The sequence below is a fragment of the Papio anubis genome, chromosome 9 (assembly GCF_008728515.1).
Source record: "Papio anubis isolate 15944 chromosome 9, Panubis1.0, whole genome shotgun sequence".
In the NCBI taxonomy this organism is placed as follows: Eukaryota; Metazoa; Chordata; class Mammalia; order Primates; family Cercopithecidae; genus Papio; species Papio anubis.
The window spans coordinates 75,874,206-75,898,965 of NC_044984.1; the positions used below are offsets into that span (position 1 = coordinate 75,874,206).

A 24,760-nucleotide genomic window follows, 5' to 3' on the forward strand; every position below is an offset into this window, starting at 1 on the left:
ATTTTTATTTTGTTTAATGTGCCCATAAGTTCCCGCTGCTTTCTATTGTGAGCCTCAACTGAACAGTGTTTTAAAATGTATAAAATGCTTTCCAATATATTTTCTCATCAACCTTGATAAATATATTTACTATTTTTATTACTTTAAAAATAAACTGAACCTTGGGGAAATTCAATATTTGCATATTCACATGTTTCAAGTTTAGATATCAGGCTGAAATTTGTATCTCCTGCTCCTTGCATTTTGTAGTCTGCCTCATGTAGAAAATCCCCAGTATTGAAATTTGATTAAGATTCCATCTTTAATGATTACTTTACTCCAATAGGCATTAGTTCATATTTATATCCAATTGAAACATCTTGTTTTCATTCACTTTCATGTATTCCCACAGGTTCCTCACCAGACATGATGAACAATAATAATGTATTCAAATCAAAGGATATTGCTTTTGAATAGATGGAATTGAGTTTCTCTTCCATGTTCTTTTCCTGAGGCTACATATTGTCTGTGATTTTTCTCCATCCTTTCTTCTTAAGATCTAGTTTTCACTTAGTAAATTATGTTGGCAGCATGTCATATTAAATATTTCTCTATATTTTTTGAAAATGTAATATACTAACTGGCTATACTAATAAAATTAGATTAATGCAATGTTAAAAATAAGGCTAATTTTCTAGGCCTGTGATTGTATTTGACCTTTCCCTACAAAAGCACAAATTCTCCTACCTTTAGTTTAGCTTATAAAAAAACTATGACTGTCCCTCTCATCATTATCTACAATGGTTGATGTGCTCACATTTCCTTCAACACATGTTTTATACTGCTACTTAATATATCTTATTAGACATATGCAAAGTTAAAATAAATTGGGGGATTACTTAATAGTGCAAAATATATTAACTTTATTTCTGTTACAATATTTTACAAGGTAAAAAAAATCTTCAAATTTGTATTACCAAATAACATCTATTCACTTCACATATATTTTTGGAGTGCCACATATGATGAAATGTCCTGAGAATCATCATAGAATAAAATACATTTTCTTGGAATTTATGTCTGTAACATAGTACTATAGCAGGATTAAGCAAAGTATAATTTTCTGGGGCGTTTTTCTATTTTGTTTGAGAAGTGAAATATATTTTCAATAAAAACTATCACTTCCTATGTTCATTACCTAAAGACTAACCCATATTCAGTCAGTTCAACATTACTCATTAAAACCTTGAATTCCTTGCCTCCTTAATATTTTGTGGCATCTGGCAATATGTATTTCCATTTCAATTCTGTTTAGAAAGATAATCACAGAAATCTACTTAAAAGACAGCTACACATCTATGCTTCCAATTGCACCTTGACTCTCATTGCTGCTAACATCTATTATCCCCCCAAAAGACATTATTTCCAATATTTGCCATTCTTCTAAAGTATGCAACATCATTCCTGTGCCATTTACTTTTGGTAAAGTGATTAGGATAAAGCCATTTTATGTGAACTGTTTCAAAATGCTTTCTATCAAGTTTTATTACATCTCCTTACCCATCTTCTCTTTTCCTTTTTTTTTTCTAAGACAATGAAGCATTAGTCACTACAAGGTTTATGTTCCAGCTCTTAACCTCGCCCTTTTCAAGTTCTTCAGCTTTCTCTTCCTTCTATCAATTAATACAATAAAGATAAAAGAAAATACATATTTTTCTTCTTGTCATGCAAATAACCTAGAAGAATATTTTTAAAAAATAAATATAGGATGTTTAAGATTTATTAAAACAAATTGACCATTGCTTTTTTCCAGTAAACCATGCTAAAACAGAAACTAGCCTGTTCTAAGAGCAAAGCTCTTAGCTGATGGAGTATTTCTTCTTTATAATTACCACCACCAATGAGTTGTACTGAATGAGTGTGTCCATGTGTGCATAACACGACATGGAGACAGGGAATGGCATCACTAAAGACCTGGAGGCCTAGGGTCCACAGCATGTTTTAGAACTTCAAGAAGGTAAAGGAAATGAAAATTCTAGGGAATATATGCCATGGAGAAGCTCTGTCTAGAATGGTCTCTCAGTTCTGGCCCATTGGCCAGCCATAAACCATGGCTGGTATGGACTTATTAATAAAATACTTCTTTACTTATGTTTATGTAATATAATTATTTCAAAATTCCTCATGACTTTTTAAATAATAAAATTCTTCCTCAAATTCTTTCTCAACTGACACATTTGGAATTAACTGATTCTTTCAGCACAATATAACTGCAACTTACAGTCGTCTATTAAAATATTTATTTTAACCTCTTATGCTTTACAAAAACTGCTTCCTGAAAATACACTTCACATCTAAAGTAAGTTCTTGATAAGTGTTTCCTGAATGAAAGAACAGTGTATGCAAATATTTGAACTATATTATTGCTAAAACATGTGATTCCTTATATATTAAACATTAAACAAAATTGTATTAAACAAATAATGTAGACAGTGATAAATTATAACGCTTGAAATACAGTGAATGTATAATATTTTATTTATGATGCCATATATCATTTAGGACTTCAAAGATGGCTTCTTTTTCAGCAGCTGTGTAACATCAACCAACTATGACACCTACGGCTTCTTATAGTCCTATTATAACCTCAAAGTTGGATCCTTTTAAAAATAGCAGAATACTAATGTGCCAAAGAAGACAGAAATACAGGATAAAGTATGACACAGTTATACATCACCTAATGAATGGGTTGTGTTCTGAGAAGTGTGTAATTAGGTGATTTTGTCATGTGAACATCATGACACAATACACAAATCTAGATGGTGTAGCCTACTATACATCTAGGCTGTATGGCATAGCTTACTGCTCCTAGAGCACAAACCTGTACAGCACGTTATTGTACTGATTACTGTAGGCACTGTAACATGGTAGTAATTGTATATCTATCTATCTATCTATCTATCTATCTATCTATCTATCTATCTATCTATCAGGCCTATCGAAAACATACAGTAAAAATATAGCATAAAAGAATAAAAAATGGCACACCTGTATAGGGCACTTACCATAAATAGAGCTTAAAAGACTGCAAATTGCTCTGGGTGAATCGGTGAGTGAGTGGTGAGTGAATGTGAAGGCCTAGAGCATTACTGTATGCTACCGTAGGCATAGTAAACGCTGTACACTTGGGCTACACTAAATTTACAAAACATTTTTTTTTCTGCAATGATAAATTAGCCTTAGCTTACTGTAACATTTTTACTTTATAAACTTTAGGGTTTTTTTTTTCTTTCACTTTTTGACTCTTCCGTAATAATGCTTAGCTTAAAATACAAACACATTGTATAGGTGGACAAAAATATTTTCTTTCTTTATATCCTTATTTTATAAGCTTTTTTTCATTTGAATTTTTTTTATTTTACTTTTTAAACTTTTCAATTAAAAAATAAGACACAGACATGCACATTAGCCCAGTCCCACACAGGCTCATGATCATCACCATCATTGTCGTCCATCTCCACATCTTGTCTTACTGGAAAGTCTTCAGGAACAATAACATCCACAGAGTTGTCACCACCTACGATAATAGTGCCTTCTTCTGGAATACTTCCTGAAGCACCTGCCTGATACTATTTCACAGTTGAGTTTTTTTTAATAAGTAGGAGTACACTCCAAAATATCAATTAATATATAGTATAGTAAATGTATAAACCAGTAACATAGTTGTTCACTATCATTATCAAGTTATTATGTACTGTACATAATTGTATGTGCTATACTTTTATATGACTTGCAGCATAGTAGGTTTGTTTACACTAGCATCACCACCAGCATGATGCATTGTGCTATGACAATATGATGTGTATGATGTTATGATGGCTATGACATTAGGATGGCTACGATGTCACTATGTGATAGGAATTTTTTCAGTTGCATTGTAATCTTACAGGACCACCATTATATATGCATTTTGTCATTTACCACAATGTCATTAAGTGGTTGTATGACTGTATATACGAACATTATATTGTAGTTCAGAACAGTTGTTTTTGTGTTAATTTTATTTTGTAGAAAACAACCAATAGATACAATGTTTTCTATGAATCATGTGTCTTTCCTTCACCAAAATAATTACAATCAAGAATATTTAAGATACAATAATTAGGCTATGTTCATTGCTTCCTAGTGTCGTTGTCCAGTTTTCTATTTAAAGTTGCTAAGGTTTGCTTTTCGATATAATTTAAAATATTGGTTTGTGATATTCTTTTAACATGCCAGTAATAGCATTGACTCTTGTTGACTCCCAGTGACACAAATTTATTTAAATCTTTACATGTTGTATGCAGCACTTAGCATATAAAATCAGATATTATCTTTTAATTTGTAGATACAGTAAATTCTATTTTAAAATTAGCTAAATTCATAAATTGGTAATTTTGATGTACATATTTATGCATATAAAACTAAGATGATAATAAAAGTCATAACAAAGATTCAATATGGTAAACTTCAAAATGAATTATATAATACAATTTAAAAATACACAAGAAATGCATTTATAAAAGAAATACAAGAAGACTTCCAAAAGGATACTTAGTATCGATATTCTGAAAACTTATATTATATAAGCATAAAATAATTTATATATTATAAGGACCTTGATGAGTCAACATATTTTACTAAGCTTCCCTAATTTATATATAAAATACTTAAAGTAGTGCCTGTGCTCACTTAACATTAAATTTCTCTAAATTTAAGATGAGCCAATAAAAATATTATTTGTGAAATAAATTATGCTATTATTTAAAAAGTACATTCATCATTAAAACAATAGTTAATCTTGATTGAGTTCCATCTTTATTGGAAGTAAATACTTTTACAAGATTCCATACATATTCCATTGAGCTTTTAGAATAACCTTACAACCAAATATTTTTATTATTTTCCCATGGTTTAGGAAAGTAAAAATAGAGAAATAATTTCACTTGCTTATACTCACACTCTAGCAAATCGTAGAACCTGTTTTTGAATAATGTATTTAATTCCAGTGGTCACTGATATGGTTTGGATCTGTTTCCCCATCCAAATATCATCTTAAATTGTAATCCTCACATGTAGAGGGAAGGACCTGTAATTCCCATGTGTTGAGGGAGGGGAGTGATTGTATCATGGCAGCAGTTCCCCCAATCCTGGCCTTGTGATAGTGAGTTCTCATGAGATCTGATGGTTTTATAAATGCTTGACAGTTCCTCCTTCACACTTTCTCTCTCTTGCCCGCCACCTGTAAGACGTGCCTTCTTCCCCTTCCACCGTGATTATGTTTCCAGAGGCCTCCCTACCCATGTGGAACTGTGAGTTAATTAAACATCTTTTCTTTATAAATTACCCAGTCTTGGGTAGTATTCTTTATATCAGTGTGAAAGCAGACTAATACATGAATGCTTTTAACTACTATGAATTTTTTTAGAATAATTCTTGTTATTTGTAAAATATTTTGAAAATATAAAAGGAAAAAGCAATAAAAATGATAGCAAAGTTAAATATGAACTAGAATTAAAAGTAAATTTGGAAATAGACTTGTGTAATTGAAATTACCCAATCTATAATAATATTGTCTGTATGTACATTTAAAGTCAAAGCATTTCTGTTTATCTGTTTGCTCTAGAGAACAGAATAATACGCTATTGTGACTTTTTGATAATTTTCCTTGCAGTAACTCTAAGATCATTGAGTGCAGAGGCCAAGTGTTTTTCTCAATATGGTTAAAGTCTGACATAATGGTGCCTAACAACAAGGTGTGTCAAAGTTAGAAAACTAATTTTAGTCTAAAATTTAAACATTGAACATTGATTCATTTATTCATTCAAAAAGCATAGAAACCTTCTATATGACAGGCATTATGCTAGGTGTCAATAAAAATGTGAGCAGTTAAGTGAAATAAATTATATGCTCTCCAGGAATAACCAGTCTAATGGTGCAGAGAGACAGTTGAAAAACTAAGTGTAGTATAATAATGCTATACACATATCTTTATTATGGTAAGAAAGTATAAGAACAGGAGAATTTATCTTGAATTAAGTTTCAGGGATAATATTCCAGGATGGGATTGAATGGGAATATAAGCTTCCAAAAAGTATTTATAAAATAAAGCTAATACACACATTTGGGAGAGTATCTAACTTTAATTAGCTTCAGGGGTAATATTCAAGGAGGGGTGATAAGGAAAACAACTTCCAAAATGTGCTTACAAAGTAAACCAAGCACACATACTGAAAATAATGATAATTCTGTGTAAGTGAATGTGTCCATTCCCCACCCTAGTCCCAATCTCCTCATTCTCTGCTAAAGCCATTTCACCTACTTCCATAGATTCCTCTACCCAGTAAGCAGATGTCTCCCACATTAACATCTACTACTCAGACAGACCTCTTTTCCTGAGAGTCAAACCTGTGTTTCCAGCTGTCTAATCAGTCTGTTCAAAACTGAACTTAATATATTGTTTTCCAAATGGTTTCTTCTCCTTATTCCTCTCTCCTTCACTACAAATATTAAAGGTAAACCTGACCTTTCCTCTTTTGCCTCTTATAATATTCAGCAACTTTTAATAAATTATTTTGAATTATATTCATTATACCTATTAAATATTTTTCACTTTATCTTTTATTAGCTCACATCCCTGCCAACTCTAAAGTGATCTATGGACCATACCATACCACTGAAACCACTGTTTCAGTAGCTGCTTTATTGGACTCTTTCTAGCCACCTGGACTGTACTCAGTGCATTAAATACTTTATCTCAAGGACTTCCCAAGTCATTTCCCTACTTCCAATTTCTTTCCCCTCCAGATGATACCTGATACATAGAGTTATTTTAGCTAGGTATAAGTGAAATACATTTGTATGCCTAAACTTGAGAATCTTAAAAGCATTTATGTGATTTTAAGGAGGCTGCACTAAATCAGGGTACCAGCAATGACTACATGACACTAAGACATTCTTATTTTTAATTTGTAACAAAATTCATCACCTATTTACTAATCATGGTTTTGTATTAGGCACTCTGCTTGATGTCTGTGAATCAACAATGAGAATAAGGACACAGCACCTGCCTCATGTAACATACAGCCTAGCGAACTTCTATTAGGTAGAGAATTCTGCAAATGGAAGAGTTATGACTTCCTATTGATTTCTATCGTTTGTATCACTGATAAACAGAGCATTCTTAAATAAACAAAAGGGTGTATTTATGACAGATTTTTTCCTTGAGTTATCCTTTATATCTTTCAGTGCAATTTCAGGATATAAGTTTATTGGCAATTTGATTATAATAAATACGTATTTGCAACTAGGAAAATACTATCAGTAAAGATTAAATGAGGGAGTGAAGTCCAATAAAAGCCTTAAATTTAAAAATCCAGTGAGGCAATGTTTTGAAGCTATGGAGACAAATATCTGTAAATGTCTAATAGATCATCAACAGTATTGGAAATTACATAGTTTAGAATACTTTTGTTGCTGCATGTAATAATTACCAGTTTAGGCAGCAGAATATAATGGAAAGAGCATGAATTTTTGTGTTTTATAGCGCTGGATTCAGACAGAAACTATATTACTCCCTCTTTGCATTATTAAATGCTGATTTGAGTACCTTTATGCATCTTCATTTTTTCATCTCTAAAGTGGGAAATCATGACAACTCATCTGCATTTTTTTTAAAGCTACTGAATTGTTCCCTCTGTTCTAGTACAATTCCCAACCAAGGAAATATTCAGTATTCTAATAGCAAATCCAAGCTTTTGTTTCACTCCTCACTGAAAATTCTTAAATCCAAAGTCCAAGGTCTTAGGGATTACAATTAAAGCTATATTTGTATTTTGGAGGTTGCATACTTTATTTTTAGCCATTTCCTATCTCTAGGTTATGTTCCAGTTATTTTAAACATCTCTTGTATTATCTCTGCCATTTATAAGCATGAATGCATACAATTGGGTGACAGACCAAAATACTCATTCTCTCACTTAGCTGGGAAACTCTGCCTATATTACTAAGTAATCTTGGAGCTAAGAGGTATTTTGTATCATCTATATAGCATTACTTTGTCTTCATTAATTTTATTTGAACACATAACACATGCCAAGCATTCTGAGAGGTATTTTCAGATGGATTTAAAATGTATCAACCATAAGAAATTATATGGTCCTCCAAAGAATAGAAAAATAATGGCAGACTCTTAGGTAGTAACAAAATGATAGAATATAGAAAATCTGGTTCTTTGATAAAAAGCCAGAATTACCTCAACCTCATTTGATTACAGAGATATGGTGCTAACCACATACTAATTACCAGTAGTATATTTTTTCTCTTTTTCTTTTCTTTCCAATTTTATTTATTTATTTATTTATTTATTTATTTACTTATTTTTGAGACAGGGTGATAGGCTTTGGCTGTGTCCCCACCCAAATCTCACTTTGAATTGTAACTCTCACAATTTCCATGTGTTGTGGGAGGAACCCCGTGGGAGGTGATTGAATTATGGGGGTCTTTCCTGCCTTGTTCTCATGATAGTGAATGAGTTTCATGAGATCTGATGGTTTTAAAAATGGGAGTTTCCCTGCACAAGCTCTCTCTCTTTGTTTGCCACCATCCATTTAAGATGTGATTTTCTCTTCCTTGCCTCTGCCCATGATTGTAAGGCCTCCTCAGCCATGTGGAGCTGTGAGTACATTAAAGCTCTTTTTCTTCCCAGTCTTGGGTATGACTTTATCAGCAGTGTGAAAATGGACTAATACAGTAAATTGATACCACGAGTGGGGTATTGCTGAAAAGATAACCGAAAATGTGGAGGCAACTTTGGAACTGGAAAACAGGCAGAAGTTGGAACAGTTTGGAGGGCTCAGAAGAAGACAAGAAAATGTGGGACAATTTGGAACTTCCTAGAGACTTGTTGAAAGACTTTGACCAAAATGCTTATAATGATATGGACAATACAATCCAGTCTGAGGTGGTCTCAGCTGGACATGAGGATCTTTTTGGGAACTGGAGCAAAAGTGACCCTTGTTATGTTTTAGCAAAGAGATTGGTGGTATTTTGCCCTTACCCTAAAGATTTGTAGAACTTTGAACTTGAGAGCAATGATTTAGGGTATCTGGCAGACGAAATTTCTAAGCAGCAAAGCATTCAAGGGGTGACTTGGGTGTTGTTAAAGGCACTTAGTTTTAAAGGGAAACAGAGCATAAAAGTTTTGCAAATGGGTAGCCTGACAATACTATAGAAAAGAAAACCCTATTTTCTGAGGAGAAATTCAAGCCAGTTGCAGGAATTTGCATAAGCAACAAGGATTTTAATATTCATCCCCAAGACAATGGGGAAAATGTCTCCAGGGCATGTCAGAGACCTTTGTGGCAGCCCCTCTCATCACAGGCTCAGAGGTTGAGGAGGAAAAAGTGGTTTCATGGGCCGGGCCCAAGGTCCTTCTGATGTGTGGAGTCTAGGGACTTGCTGCCCTATGTCCTGGCTGCTCCAGCTGTGATTAAAAGGGGCCAAAGTTCAGTTCAGGCTGTTGCTGCAGAAGGTGGAAGCCTGAAGCCTTGGCAGCTTCCACATGCTGTTGAGCCTGCAGGTGCACAGAAGTCAAGAACTGAGGTTTGGGACCTTCTGCCTAGATTTCACAGGATGTATGGAAATGCCGGGATGCCCAGGCAGAAGTTTTCTGCAGAGGTGGGATCCTCATGGAGAACCTCTGCTAGGGCAGTGAAGAAAAAAAATGTGGGGTCAGAGGCCCCACACAGTCTCTACTGGGGAAACACATAGTGGAGCTGTGAGAAGAGGGCCATTGCTTTCCTCCAGATCTCAGAATGGTAGATCTACTGACACCTTGCACCGTACACCTGGAAAAGCCACAGACACTCAACACCAGCCCATAAAAGCAGCCAGGAGGGAGGCTGTACCTGCAAAGCCACAGAGGCGGTACTGCCCAAGACCATGGGAACCTACCTCTTGCATTAGTGTGAATGGATGTGAGACATGAAGTCAAAGGAGATAATTTTGGATCATTTGGAGCTTTAAGATTTCACTGCCCTGCTGGATTTCAGACTTGCATGGGGCCTGTAGTCCCTTTGTTTTGGCCAATGTCTCTCATTTGGAATGACTGTATTAACCCAATGCCTATACCCCCATGGTATCTAGGAAGTATGCAACTTGCTTTTGATTTTACAGACTCTTAGGCAGAAGAAACTTGCCTTGTCTCAGATAAGACTTTGGACTGGGGACTTTTGAGCTAATGCTGAAATGCGTTAAGACTTTGGGGGACTGTTGGGAAGGCATGATTGGTTTTAAAATGTGAGAACCTGAGATTTGGGATGGGTCTGGGGAAAAATACGGTTTGATTCTGTCCCCACCCAAATCTCATCTTGAATTGTAACTCCCACACTTCCTATATGTTGTGGAAGGAACCCAGTGGGGTGTGATTGAATTATGGTGGTGGGTTTTTCCTTTATTATTCTTATGACAATGAATGAGTCTCATGAAATCTGATGGTTTTAAAAAGAAGAGCACAAGCTCTCTCTTTGCCTACTGCCATCCACTTAAGACATGACTGCTCCTCCTTGCCTTCCACCATGATTGTGAGGTCTCCCCAGTCACAAGGAAGTGTAAGTCTACTAAACCTCTTTTTCTTCCCAGTCTTGGGTATATCTTTATCAGCAGCATGAAAACGAACTACTACACAGGGTATTACTCTGTCAGCCAGGTTGGAATTCACTGGTGTGATCTTGCCTCACTGCAACCTCTGCCTCCCAGGCTCAAGCAATCTTCCCACCTCAGTCTCCCAAGTAGCTCTGACCACAGGTGTGCACCACCATGCCTGGCTAATTTTTTTTTGTATTTTTGGTAGAGACGGGGTTTCTCTGTGTTGCCTAAGCTGGTCTTGAACTCCTGAGCTCAGGAGATCCACTTGCCTAGGCCTCGCAAAGTGCTGAGAACACCATGCCCAGCTAAGTATCTTTTTGAATAAAAATTCTTCATGCAATTGAGATTTTCAGTTTACATATTAGTCTCCTATTTCAGGTGCTAATCCTATCTGCCAAGTATGAGACTATATACAAATAAAAATTTAAAGTTATCTTGGTAAAATAAGAAAACCCCCAATTAATAAAAATGGTAAAGAGGTATTAAAATCTTCAAAAAGACTTTGGCTAGCTGCCATAGAAATATTAAACAACAATAAAATTAAAATTTGTCCTTGGTCACTAATGTATCTGTTACATATTTTTAAGAATCTTACTTTGTGTGGTACACAAGCAAATTTACATTTATACGTCTTTAGATACTGTCCCTATTAATAAATAGTTATGTCTCACTAACTGCCTATATAGTTAAAAGAAAAATAATTTGTTGCTTACTGTGTTAAATGTTAATAGGTAAATCAATTATTTTTGAAATACATTTTCCACTTTACAGAAATATTGTCGGTCTCCATGCATGAGGAACACAGCATAATAAAATGGTCTTGGGGATTATAACAAAGCATAAAATTTGCTTTGGTAGCAGTATGAACAAATAAAGAGGATTTTTTTACAAAAGGCATTTAATACAGTGTGCAGGAATGGGTGAAGGCTTCATGGAGGAGGTAGCATTTGAGATAAATATTTAAGAAAAAATTTCCAGTGGGTACTTTGAGTGAAGAGGCAAAGGACAATCACACAGAAAAGCATGCAAGCAACTTTCTAGGAAAGAAAGTAGAGTGTCTGTCCCATATCAGGAAGGTCTTTTTTATGTCAAGCTGGGAAGATAATTTCTGTATTTTAAGGCAGGGATCCCAACTGCTGGTACTGGTCTGCGGCCTGTTAGAAACCAGGCTGCAGAGCAGAAGGTGAGCAGTGGGCAAGTGAGCAAAGCTTCATCTGTATTTATAGCTGCTCCCCGTTACTCACATTACCGCCTGAGCTCTGCCTCCTGCCAGATCAGCAGTGGCATTAGATTCTCATAGGAGTGTGAACCCTATTGTGAACTGTGCGTGTAAGGGATCTGTGTTGCACCTGCCTTACAGAAATCTCATGCCTGATGATCTAAGGTGGAACAGTTTCATCCTGAAACTGTCCCTTCCCCTCCCCCTCTTAGGTTCATGGAAAAATTGTCTTCCACAAATCCAGGGCCTGGTGCCAAAATGGTTGGAGAAGAGAAGTATTTTAAGCACAGAAGCAGCAGGTTACTGTTTCCACACTTATAGTAAAGCTTCTTTCTCTTGTTTTCAGTAGGTATGAAGAGTTAGCCACTTTTATACATAGTTCTGACAGATAATGTTATTAATGCTAGGATTCAATGGCTAAACAAATAAATAAATATATCCTAAACAGAAATAATTATTCTATGGGCCCAGGAGATAAAATTCCTTCTATCAGAAATTAATCCTTTGGTTTGAAGAAATGGGTTGCAAACTTCACTTTGTTTTATATGTGATAGTAACACACTGTTTGTTGTTACGTATGAAAGTTTTCACAGAGCATCCATGAATAAAAAATGTAAATCCAGAATTTACCACCAAAATGTAGAGAAACTTTGTGAGCCTCAAAAGAATGTTTCTTGGCCTGGTGAGGTGGCTCACTCCTGTAATTCCAGCACTTTGGGAGGCCAATGTTGGAGGATTGCTTGAGCCCAGGAGTTCAAGACCCTGGAAAATATAGTGAGACTTCCATCTCTACAGAACATTAGAAAAGTAACTGAGTGTGATGGTGTGTGCCTGTAGCCCCAGCTACTTGTGGGGCTAAGGTGGGAGGATCGCTTAAGCCTGGGAGGCTGAGGTTGCAGTGAGCCTTTATTGGGCCATGGCACTCCAGCCTGGGCAACAGAGCAAGATGCTGTCTAAAAATAAAAAAAAAAAAATAAGAAAAAAAATATTTTCCCTACTGTTGCTAGCAACTACTGACAAACTCCCATGAAAGCTTAGGAATGCACAGATATGGTTTGAAAACAGGTGGGTGAAGGTATTTAATTTCTAGGAAATGAGGGGAGCCATGGTGGTGGCCAGGACCTCTGGGAGGAGGAATACATTAAGTCATGATTAACCACTCAGTAGGGTTAGTAGAGCAAATAGATGGTGTTATTTACAAAGATAAAGCTATGAAAGAACAAATGTAAAATCATGTTGAGACATCATTTTTATGGACCTAAAAGTAACAAAATTCACCATATATATATATATATATGTTTATTTTAAAGTGTTTTTCACTTGTATATATTTGAGTCCCAAAAATTGACACTTCTAATGCATAAAAATACTGCAAATATTATTTTCCTCTAGTAGCTTTTAATTTTAACTTTTGTCAATTAAAAGGCATTTTAGAAACTACACTGTAGAACTTGACTTTTGATGAGAAGTCATTCATTAGACATACAGTGCAAATTGGGTGCTGGCATCATCCAGGGTCTAGGCACCTCTGAGTAGAAAACTGCAGGCACAAGTATATTCACAGTAATATAAAAGTGATGATTCACACTTAAGGGAATTAGTTTAAATTAAGTATTACATATTCTATTTAAAAAGGCATATGTGCATGCTTAGAAGTATGAATGTGTTTGCCTAAATTAAAGATGCAATGAAAAGCAAAGTCTTGTACTAAGAATATCCTTCAACTTCTTATTTGTTGCCTTTTCTCCTTTGAACTACTTAGGTCAAATGCATTCTAAATCTTACTCTTAAAATGTGATAGCATACCATGTCAGAAAAAAATGACAGGATAGTTTGGATGTTTAATGAGAAGATGGAACTAAAATGCAGTATTATTCATGCTAAGCTCTCTTAAATATATTTGCATATGTTAACTTCTGTGCTAGAATTATTTTAAGGAAGTAAGCATTAAAATCCCAACTCCTTGATGCAGAATCATTTTAGAAGTACATTTACGCCATTTCATAATGACAACCATTTTTGAAAATTTAATCATTTTCTCAAGATACAGTTTTTGACAAATGGTCTGTTACTTTACAGCATCTCATTTGTTTTTAACAGCATTTCAACCAAAGAAAATATGCTGCCTCAATATGGGTTAATGTATATAGGTAAGAAAATCATTTAATTCTTTATAATCAATATATAATTCTAATAATCATTCAGTATAATTGTAATAATCATGTAATTCTTTCTTTTGGAAAAGAAAAGCCAAGAGTTGACTATTATATACCTTAATCTTTGTGCTTTAAAAGCCATCTTTGTCTCTTTCTTCCACCAAAGGCAAAAACAAACAACAATAGCAACAAAAAGATAAACATCAAAACTTAAACACATATTTTGTTATAGACCTCAGGATCAAATATTTTAGGAAATTTAAAATGTAGGAGAACAGAGTTTATGTTTGGCAAAATTTATATCTTATCTGAATTCCTATGGTTTTTACATGAATATGTTATTATCAATAAAAAGGGGGTAATTAAAAATTGTACCAGTGTGTTTTCAAAGAACGTCACCTGCCAAGAAAGGTGTCAGTAAGATCTTTGCTGAAAGAATTGTAAAAAGCCTCTGTCATGACCGAGCATATGGAATGAACTGACCCTTAAACTTTAAGAGACTGAAGTAGAATACCTAATGTCAAATGCTACCCAAAGAGTCAGCTGCAGGATATTGTAAGAGGTGTTCATATCTCAGTGTACAGAGGAGAAAAAAAAAAAGTAATAATTCTGTACAACAGCCCCAGGGCACTTGCATTTTGAATCACTGCCACAATAAGCAGATCACCACTAGGAAGAGAATATATTTTGTAAAACCACAGACTTGCACTATCAGTAGACATCAGTGTAAAACAAAAGAGGCAACAGAATTAAAAATAGAAGTATAGAAAAGGGAGAGAGAAAGAGTAATTCTATCTACTGCCTACAGTTTGCAAAGGCAAGAGACTTATAATTCAGATGTGCATTTATTTAGAGACCCCTTAAAAAATTCTGATTACCTTTATTATATTAATTCTCTCGGTCTTTATACTTATTTTTTCCAAGTATGGTATAATTATACAGCCAAAATAATTCAATGTCAGGCTGTTTATGTTTCCATACTGTAAAATATACAGGGAAAAGAATTTCATGTTCCCTTTTCATGTAACGATGATATGACTGAATTACAAAGTAAACCTTAGTAATGAAAGGCACAATTTGAAGATAAAAATAAGATAGAATCTGATCTAGTTTAGACCTAGGCATTTTCTAGACTGATGGTTGATTTAGTCACAGGCAATTGAAATACATTTAGTAGGTAACAGCTTTGTAACTCACATTTATATTATAAATCATTTTACTTTTCGATAACACAGAAAATCTTCCATTTTAATGAGTTTCTACTCTATTTCAAATGGAAAGCATGCTAAATGTGGTTCTTAAACCTCCTGTATTGTTTATTGCCCTTATGTTATACACATAAGAAAATTAAATAATGGGAATTATGTTAAACTGTGTATATGAAATGCAAAATATTTTTCTAAGCCAAGAGGACTTAGTTTGCAAAGTTCATAAAATTTTTTAATTTTACTCTTTCTGTGATGCACAAGGAAAGTAACTCTACAATTTTTACCACATTATAACCATAAATAACAATATCAGGAGACACAACACATCTCATAAACCTTCAAGGATGACACTGTAGCAGATTTAAAAATTCCTGTGGAAAATTGTGTTCACTTTTTTTTTTAATTCACAGAGGCTCCTAATGCCATCCTATATCCACAGTTTAAAGTAGATTAAACTAACATGCACATTATTCATTCCATACATTCTCTTCAACACTTCCACCCTTTTTAAGTCTTTCTTCCTTTATACAGCCCTTTATTAAAAGTTTGACAATACATTAACTTCCTAAGTAGTGAAGCCATTTAAAGCACACTTACTTGAAAAGTGTAAAACCGGGTCCCATTAGGAGGATGCACTTTAGGGGAGCCAGAAACGGTGTTCATATCCGAGAAAATCATTTCTGATCACAGAAACAGTATAATCCACAAGGAGCTACAGATGCAGAGCAGAGAGCTTAGCGTACAGATAAATCCGTGCATGCATTGAGGGAGACTAGAGGGTAAAATGAAATCTGCCCCATCCTTCTTAGATACACAGTGATAGCATTTTGAATCTTTCTTCTACATTTGAAATCTTAGCTGAAAGATCATCAGCCACCGACCTTTTGTGAAGCTAGTTCTTTAGAACATACAATGTTTTTTTAAAAAAATTAAAAACACAGAAGGAAAAAAGCAAGAACCAACGATAAATGGAGCTTGTGCAGAATCTGGCAGTGCTGTGGACCTGCCCATCTGTTCTCAGTGATAATCACCTCCCTCCACCACAGTCTAGCAGAGTGATTATGCTAAATATCCTGGTTAACCAATAACATACAGTTTCATTTCAGGGAAGCATGCACAGTGTATTCAGAGGACCTCTTCTGACTAACCTGAAGTATGTTTCATATACTGTTTAAAGCTCTATTTAGTAACAAATTGCCGTTTTATCACTCTTATTTCTGTATCTTTCTCAATCTTTTAGTCACTCCCAGACTTTTCAACAAGATGTGACTTTTTTTTTTCTTTACAAAGAGTTCTTTTATAATTTATAGATCAAAGTATATTACAGCTGTTACAGCTGGCTGGGACATTGAGAGGCAATAGCATACAATTCGGTAAGACTCTATATACTAGGAGTACTATCACATAAAATGTACCAAATATTTTCCACTTTTCTGAACTGCTATAGAACATCATGAATATGAATGTAATTATTATTATCTCATTTCCCCCATCTTAGCTAAAAAAATCATTATGTTTGACAATCAGTGCTTCAAAAAGTACCACACATTTGTTTTAAATAGTCATAACCTTATTTCATGTACATATATACACACAAGAATTAATAAAAAATATTTTATACGCATGAAGATTTTCAACTCAAAAATCCAAAAATACTGAATGCAAACATGTTTTGTTGCAAACTATGTTCTTTTTGTATATCTTTAACAAATTCTTCAATTTGTATAAAAGATCATATTCAGATGACTTGACAACTTTTAGAGGTAAAAATAAATGTTCCATTTACACATGGTTCAAATGTGGAGACTTCAGTAGGATAGGAAGCAGAATAAACCAAAAGTGATGTCTTTGTGAATGTATCTAAGATGACACAGTCATACATAATAAAAACCACCTACTTTAAACCTGAAGGCTGTAAAGGATGATGATTTACACTTAAAACCTAAATTATTATTCATTAGTATTTCTGATTCTCCAATTACACATGAAATTTATAACATCAATGGAAAGGATGCAGAAAGGTGATCCTCAGTTCCTTAGATGGAACTCCTACAACCTGATAAATTATGTGTATAGGTTATTTAACTAGCAAACTGCTAAATAAACCAAAAATTATTTTAATAAATTCCAATTTGGGAATAATTTCAGATTTATAAAAAATCTGCAAAGAAAGTACAGAGAATTCCTATATATCCTTCATTCAGTTTTTCTAACTGTTATCTTGCATTACTATGGGACAATTGTCAAAACTAAGAAACTGATCTTAGTGTATTATTATTAACTAAACTCATACACTTTACTTGGATTTTACTAGTATTGCCATTAATGTGCTGTTTGTATTTTAGGTTCATTTTCAGGATACCATATTTACTTAGTTGTCATGTCTCTCCAGTTTCTTTTGGTGTGTGACAGCTTTTCTGTTTCTCATGATCTTGATGGTCTTGAGAAGAATTGGCCAAGGGTTCTGTAGAATATCTCCCAATCCCATGAAATCATACATGCTTGCCTGTTTTCATCCTGATTACACTGGGTTATGAATGGATAAGCACACCACAGAGGTGAAGTGTCCTCAATCACATCATATTAGTGGTACACGACATCCACATAACATTATTAATGACGTCAACCTTTGTCATTTAACTAACAAAGTTTTTGCCTGGTTTCTCTACTGTAAAGTTACTATTTCCCCCTTTCCATACTCTATTCTTCGGCAAGTAGTACACCCTCAACAGAGGTGGTAATAATGGGTGAAATTAAGCTTGGCCCCCTGGAAGAGAGAGTACCAAAATATATTTCTCCTGTAATGGCTGGCCTCTTTTCCTTTAATTATTTACTTTTTTAGTTATTTACTTATAACAGTAGAGAACCATGTATATTTACTTTATACTCTTGTTTGTAATTTAATATTACATAATTTAGATTGTTTTTCATATTGTCCCAGCTTTAATCATTGTTAGCTCCTTTATTTCAGGTTGTCTCCTGTGTCCCTTGACATGCCCCCATCCATTTGTTTTTATAGCACTCAATGATTATTTTTAAAAAATGGTTTTCTCTTACATAAATCACTTATGATTTGCTGAAGCTATTGATTTCCTTAACTATAACTCTATTATTGTGAGTAAACTTGAAAAATTATGTTTTGTTTTCCAGTATTTTAAAATAGCTATATTATTCATTTTTTTCAAATTAATATTTTTCCTTCTGATATCTTAGTCCACATGGGATTCATTCGAATGATCATCAAATTTTTAAAATGACTTTATAGATTTACTAGCTGTGGAAATCAGTTATATATGTGAAATATTCAAGATACATGTTAGGATCTAACTTCCTCTTGTGGTTAGCAGGGCCATGTAACTCATGTTCCCCAGAGAGCTATGAGTAGAAATAATCTCTCAAACAGAAACCTCAAGGTTCCTGAGAGCCAAGTTTTAAGAAAAAAAGTTTGTCAAATAGATTTTTACCATGCAAGTATAAACTTCATGTACTTTAATGTTTACCTGTCAACTGGGTCTAACACAACTGAGATCAGAAAATTCACCAGATTGCTTATTATTGTAGAGGAACTCATAAATCAAACGTTTTTGGTAAAATATCACATATTCTTAATACAGTCCCATGTATTTGCTGCATTTGCATCAGCCAGCAAACTATTTTATTTTAACTGGGAATTATGAAGCTTTCCAGCCAATAAGAATACACTTTATTTTTCATATTTCTTTGGTGGGGGAGGAGAGGAAAGTAGTATGGGTTAATGTTAAAAGAGGCAGGAGGGAGAAATAGTACTACTAATATATAATTATTTTAAGTATAATGCTTTATTCTAAAAATTACTGAAATTGCCGAAGTATACAATTTTTCCAGAATATTTTCTTCCTATGACTATTTTTGATAATGTTATCTCATAATTCTAAATGGCTATTTGGAAACATCTCAACTTTCCCTTCTGCCTGGTAGCAATAGGGAAGGTGTTACCAGGTCTAAAAATTGCCAAGATGTAGAATTCTTCCACGTCCATTGTGGCTGAGGCCAAAGCTTATATATCAAGGTATGATCCTATCATTCTCATTCTGAAAGCCATGAATGTTGGAGTTGCTGGAGGATGGAGAAATGTCTGTCTCATTAAAAAACACATCTCTTTAACTCATATCAATTGCCTAAAGGAAATAATAAGTATTTAGTCAGGGACATTTGACATATTTTTTTTTTTTTTTTTCTGTAGGAAAGCCCCATTCAGTCAGGCACAAGAAGTCCTGATGGGCAGGAACTGAACAGTCTTGGAGCAGGCTCAGAGCTGTGCTAAGTTCCATGCCTAACATTTCATCTAGTACCGTACTTTCCAAACCTGGTTGGTTTGTAAGCTTAGGTGCATACAGTTTGAAAAACTATGAAGCCTCTCTTTGTCAAAATTTAAATACTTTAAAAGACTTAAATTACAGTACATCATAGGTATTGACAGATGATACTCATTTAAATGCATCAAATGGAATAGCAATTTAATGCCCATCTTCTATTAAAAAACTAAAGAGCTCTTAGAAATGGAAATTTTATAACATCCCTTTTATTCCTTCAACTTTTTTTCCTTTCCTCCTGCACCCAATTTTATTTTACTATATTGTAGTATCTTTCCATATTGCGTGCCTTAAAGTATTTTATCAGTAATATTATAATTTGTTACTGCAAAAATATATAATATACACTTAAAATAATTTTATTTTTAAATTTTAAAAGACAATATGCTTATAAGTGTTAAAACTTCTCTTGAAATGAGTAGCATTCACAAATATTATTACCATACAATGTGCCAGAACAGAATAAACATATTAAAATGCTGATAAATATAGAAAATAAAATATTATGCCTGGATAATACAAAAATGTATGTTTTTATGATACAACTGGAGTTTTATCTTTTTAAAACTGGCTTGTTTCAATTCAAACATACTATTAGAATTAGACAGTCCTAATTTTCAGTTTTGTAGATTTATTGTTGAGAAACCCTTTTCCCAGAAGTAACTAGATGGAAAATAAAAAAGGTTGTGTTGTTGTTAGGGTTTTTATCAGCACTATACTCAAATTTTCTAATTTCTTCTGCATATATACTAGAATCCAAAATATATTTTATAATAATCATTAAATACCTTGATTAAGTCATCTTCCAATTTTGTTGAAATCTAACAACCAGAAAACATCTGCCTTTCAAAAAGGATTTGTTATGTAGCTATTAAAGTCATTCACTTTCCTAACACCTAAATCTATAATTTGAGTGGTTTCTTATTTTGGTCCTTGAAGTTTTGAGACCCTGGGGTAATGCGACACAGTTAAGATTCATGAGAAATATACACTCTGAAAAAGAAGATTGATTTAAATGCAGACAGAACTCCTTAATTGCGGCACTGTTCTCAGAATAATAAATTTTAGAAAAGGGTACATATAGAAGAAGAAAATGAATCCCTTGCAAATATCCATGTCCGTATTTCTTAGACAGTCTTCATACCTTAATTTTAAATAATTATCAAACATCTATCCCTGTAATCAAACACATTTCAGGTGGTTGATAAATGTTGACTCAGTGAATGTGCTGCTTACACAATATGGCTAAGTAATTGCTTTAAACATCATTTCTAATCAATATGACCAAAAATTAAAAATCAGCTTGGCCACAGTCTTATTAGAAATTCAAAACTTCAGCATATGCTCAGAAAGTAAAGGAAAAAATTCAGTGACCACACTGAGTTCACTGTTCCTTAATAAGCCTCCATCTCCTCATTTATGAAATGGGGATAAGTATGCCTCACTCAAAGTCTTCTGTAACATTTAAATAAAATTAAGGTAGTAACACCCAAATTTGTCTCCATTCTGTTTCACCTTTTTTTTTTTTTTTTTTTTTTTGTGAGAGAGAGAGAGAGAGGGAGAGAGAGACTTGCTCTTGTCGCCCAGGCTGGAGTCCAGTGATGTGAGCACATCTCATTGCAGCATTGAACTCCTGGGCTCAAGTGATCCACAGTGTCCCTAGGAGCTAGAACTACAAGAGTGTGCCACCACACCTGGCTATTTATTTTATTTTATTTTTTATAGAGACAGGGTCTTGCTGTGTTGCCTAGGCTGGTCTCAAACTCCTGGCCTCAAGAGATGCTATTGAGTCAGCCTCCCAAATTGTTGGTCATGAGCCTCCCAAATTGTTGGTCATGAGCCACCACACCCAGCCTCTTCTTCACCTTTATTTACATGAAAAATACAAAGAATACATTCTCAAAAGCAATCATATTCTCCAAATTGCTAGTGCTATTTGATATAATAGGTTTCAGGAAGTTCCACATTTCCCAAGAATAAAATAATAAGTAAATACAGAATTTATAAACTATGTTCAGTTACTCAATTAAAAAACTAATTATTTCACGCCTGTAATCCCAGCACTTTGGGAGGCCGAGGCGGGCGGATCACAAGGTCAGGAGATCGAGACCACGGTGAAACCCCGTCTCTACTAAAAATACAAAAAATTAGCCGGGCGCGGTTGTGGGCGCCTGTAGTCCCAGCTACTCGGGAGGCTGAGGCAGGAGAATGGCGTGAACCCGGGAGGCGGAGCTTGCAGTGAGCCGAGATCGCGCCACTGCACTCCAGCCTGGGCGACAGAGCGAGACTCCGTCTCAAAAAAAAAAAAAAAAACAAAAAAAAAACTAATTATTTCCTAAGAAGTTTACGTTTAGGATTTTATTAAATTTTTTAAATGAATTGGTAATTAAAGAGAAAGGTATCACCATAAAAGTTCTGGAAATGAGGACTTGCTCAAACCATTCACTGGAACAGTTACTTAGAAAAATGAAAATATGTCAATTCAAATATGTAATTTATATATATATGTAGTTTTATTCATTCATTTAAAAATTATTGTTTTGATATTAACATTTAGCAAAATTGATTTAAAATTTTTTTTAACTAATACATATTTTTAAATAAAACAGAACACTTAGCCCTAGAGAGCTATGGTTATTAATCACATATAGTGGATAATTTATAGTATAAATGGCACATATTTGAGGGGAAAAGAAGAACGATCAACCATTATTCCAGACAATAGACACAAAGATTGTCCTTGGTAAACCAGAACTTGGTCTTGTGTTTGCCATGGTCTTCCTACCCATGGTAAACACAAAAGTAAGTTTACCTTTGAGGAGCTTTTATTATATTAGAGGAACAAAACAGATACACCTTTTGAAAAATTACTTCAAGAGCGTTATATATATCAAATCCATTCTAAAGAATATAAACAAATGTGGACATTAATTTAGGCTTATTAATTAGGGTGACTTCATGAGCTACATTACCTGAAAATCTAGAAAGGTAAAAAGAACTAACATTCAGTACTTAAGTGTCAGACATGGACACATGGCATTTAATTTAAGCCATACACTGTCATTTGACCTGGGTAATATATTGATTTTACATATGAGAACATTGATATTCAAGAAAGTAGAATACCTTTCTCAATAACAGAATCACTATTCTGATTAAAAATAAAAACCCCTTTACATTACACCTGCCCCTTACAATTTTCCTTTCTCTTCCACATTTATTCATTTATTTATCCATTCAACTATGCATTAGTCAAAGACTAATCACCAAATGCCTTACACTTTCCTGATATTGTTTCCAGGCTTTGGGGAAAGGATTATCAGATACAATGTCAGTGCTTCATGAACTTTAAATTTTGTGGGAGAGATACCAGCTAAGGAGAGGTAGTTAAGTAGCAAAACAACTGCAATGCAGTTTGACAAATGCTAACAATTGACTTGATATAATGTATACTGAGTTCATCTGGAAACCACTGAACTCCAGGCATATGTCAGGGTGGCCCTGGCAAAAGCATGAGGTTAAAGGCTTTCCAAAGAAAAGAATCAATGTTTGAAACAAAATGAAATGGTATGGAATATGGCTGAAAGCATTTCAGGACATGAGGTAACTGTGCTAGGTATGTGTTAGTATTTACAAACTTTTTTTTCAAGTAAAATTAGTAAAGATACTTAATCTGGTCATCATCCTTTTCCTATAAAATCAAATAAAATTAGAACATTCCTGTTTAAAAAAAAGATATGAAATGTTGAGTCACATTTTCACACTTTTGGTTAGTATATTTTAATGTCTTTCTTTAGTTTGCCAAATAGCTTTCCAAGATTATTTTGGGTTGTGAAGAAACTTCATTCTTAGTTTGATTGCTTTCAATTTATCATAAAACCATTTCAACTGAAAATTATACATATATATACCATATATATAGAGAGAGTACAATATCACACCTCAAATAAAGTTTAATGTGCTTATGTTATCAATCATTGGTTTTCAGGCAATGGCTACCACCGTACATGAAGGGTAAATAACATACCCATTTTAATCACTACAGACAGACTACTACCAAAAATTTCTTAAGATGTGTCTTTTCCAAGACAGGTAAATTATGAAGTTGAGCTTCAGGAAGTTTAACATTAGGTATACCAACCACCTGAATTTTTACAGAAAGGAGTTGAAAATGAAACAGTAAAAGTATGATTAAATTATACTTAACTTAAAATGCAGTAAAACAAAAATCCTGAAGCCAGACATTTGCTCTTAATAGAATTAAGAGAAGACCCCAAGAAATTGTCTAATACACCCTTGTGCCCTTAGGAACAATTACTCCTATTCCACCTGAAATGTATGTTATCAGCTTGGTGTTATAAAATGTTCAAAAAATACTTTACAGTCTATGCTTTTATATCAGGAAATTCAACTCACATATTTTTGTAACCCTTGAAAATAAGTTAGTTTTAAGAAATAGTTGTGAGATATATTCTGTTTTAAGACAAGCAATTTGGTACAGCCTTTCTTTCATTCATTTGTGGGTACTGGATATAAAGCTCAAAATTTTGATAAAATGATAAGAATTTGGGGAGTTAAATAAATATACTGAAAAGGCTGCCTATTTTCTGTTAATTTCTGATAAATGGTCAGGGGAAAATGGTCATACTGAAAGAACAATGGGGGAGAGAAGGAAGAGAAGAACATAGTGGTGAGAGAGAGAAAGAGAGAGAAAGATGAAAGGAGGTAAAGGGAAAAGATAAAGATGAGAGAAGAGGTAGAGGAGAGAGGAGGCGAGGGTAGGAGATAGATATTATTACACTTTGCATGGTAGCACTATAGGATAACAAAGCATTTTCCAGGCAAACATTCAGTTATAATTCACGCCATATGGAATGAAATTTGCAGCCCAGATGGACAATATATCCTAGTAAATTTACATGGATAACATATGAATGCTAGTTAAGTATGTAATGTCACTAGCCTGTCTGTCCGTCAGTCTATCATCTATCTATCATCTATAATCTATCTATCTCTATTTAATCTATCGATCTTCATATTTATCCACTTCTAACAGTATCTGTACCCTTAGCTTTATATCTTGAGTTCTACAATATGTAGCAAAAATAACCCTTTGCAGATAGCCAAAACCCTGAGTTTACTGTATGATTTGTTTTCTCA

At 34.0% G+C, this 24,760-nt stretch overlaps 1 protein-coding gene across 25 annotated transcripts in view; it reads right to left on the reverse strand.

The window, feature by feature from the left end:
- The window catches only part of PPFIA2 (PTPRF interacting protein alpha 2), a 508,974-nt gene that overhangs the window by 323,214 nt on the left and 161,000 nt on the right, over nt 1-24,760 (reverse strand). The window contains exon 1 of one of the 25 annotated variants that reach the window (XM_031651108.1): nt 15,846-16,853. The exons of the other annotated variants lie outside the window; for them this stretch is intronic. The gene's annotated coding sequence lies outside the window, so the exon portion shown is untranslated. Of the gene's footprint in view, nt 1-15,845; nt 16,854-24,760 lie in introns of those variants that run through there. 25 annotated transcript variants of the gene reach the window in all.